We start from the raw sequence: 1,754 nt of genomic DNA, 5'->3' as shown, positions 1-1,754 counted from the left end.
GCGTTGAACCAGAGGGGCTCTGGTTGGTCATGTCTTTGGAACCAGAAGCTCTGGTTGGTACAACCAGAGGCTCTGGTCGAACATGAACTTTTTATAATTGYKCKTTTTAYGAAAAAGGCTATCTTATTGGTTGAAGGTTTATCTAAAGACCATTTTTGAGAAATTATATGAGTCAGAGGTGCTGGTTAGTACAACCAGAGGCTCTGGTCCTGAATGTCGAATTATATTCCAAGTCTGGTTTGTGAAACCAGCGGCTCTGGTTGTGAAGAGCAGAAGCTCTGGTAGAGAGACCAGAGGGGCTCTGGTCTTGTATCAAAATATTTTCTAAGTGTGGTTTAGAACCAGAGGCTCTGGTCGTGAAGACCAGAAGCTCTGGAAGAGAGACCAGAGGGGCTCTGGTCCTGGTTGTCAAAATATTTTCTAAGTGTTGTTTGGAACCAGAGGCCCGATGGACCAAAGCTGTATGTTTTCAGTTTTGCTTCATGCGATGAATGATTTGAAATAAATGTTTTGGTGATCTTCACACTGCATTTCATAGAAGGGAACCTCACTAGACCCGTATGGTCTAACCCTCATTTTCTGTTTTAAATTATGCAATGCAGGAATAGCTGGGTCCGGGGATGTAAAAGGGAAAATGTGATTATTTTTCCTAATCATTTGTCTGCTTTTGAAGATGCATGTTATATTACATGTAGTAGTACATGATTTGTTTTGGAATTTTTATATGTCAATTTTGTACATATAGTAATCCTTGTACTAGTGGGACCTTTTGATGTAATCCATGTTTCTATGTAATGAAATATGTGTTCTATGCAAATGTGGTATTTGGGGCGTTACAGAAGTGGTATCAGAGCCTGAGTATAAGGGATTTAGGTATTCAACAGCATGATACCTAGACTTAAACTGTTTTTATTGCATGATAAGAGTCCCGAACATAGTTAGCACCATTGGAAATAAATATGATGAGTTGAAAGAACAGTGTATAAGGTAAATTTTAACTACATTTGGCCAGTGTAATTATAAATTTACAGGTACACATCTGAACTTGAATACTTCATTATATTTGGGAATGTGAATACGTGATTATTAATATTAAACTCTGCAGATGTCTAGCCAAACTAGAAGATCTGAAAGATTGGCTCATCTAGAATCTGAGGAAAGAGAAGAATCACCTGTTAATCTTCCAATTAGTATGTCTGGAAATAGAGGTCGGGGAAGACCAAGGGGACGAGGTAGAGGAAGAAGTCAGTCTCAAGGAAGAGGACGGACTGAAATCCAATCTGAACAAGAAGAATCTCACTCTGGAAATGTTCAGGAAAGGTCGGTGTCACACCCAGAATATATAACTAGAAATATTTTGGCAGAAGAAATGGGAAAATTGCGGGAAACTCTGACATCTATCATGGGAATACCGGCTAGGGTGGAAACGAAAGAGTGGAAGTTCATCCATTTGTTCCAGTTACCCATAATAAAGAAGGGGATATTAAAATGTTCTTAGCATGTAAACCACCAACCTTCTATGGGGAGAGAGATCCAGTGAAAGCAATGTGCTGGATCAAGGAGATGGAATATGTGTTCAACACCATTCGGTGTCCAAAAACAGATAAAGTGCGATTTGCTGTTTCAGTATTGAAGTCCTATGCTTTGTTTTGGTGGGAAGTTGAATCATCTACAAGAACAGATGTTTTACAGAATTTGTCATGGGTAGAATTCGTGGATAGATTTAAAAATCAGTTCTGTCCTAAAATGGCCGT

The sequence above is a fragment of the Cynara cardunculus genome (assembly GCF_001531365.2).
Source record: "Cynara cardunculus var. scolymus isolate 2C chromosome LG 2, CcrdV1, whole genome shotgun sequence".
Lineage (NCBI taxonomy): Eukaryota > Viridiplantae > Streptophyta > Magnoliopsida > Asterales > Asteraceae > Cynara > Cynara cardunculus.
This window is presented reverse-complemented; position numbering follows the sequence as displayed.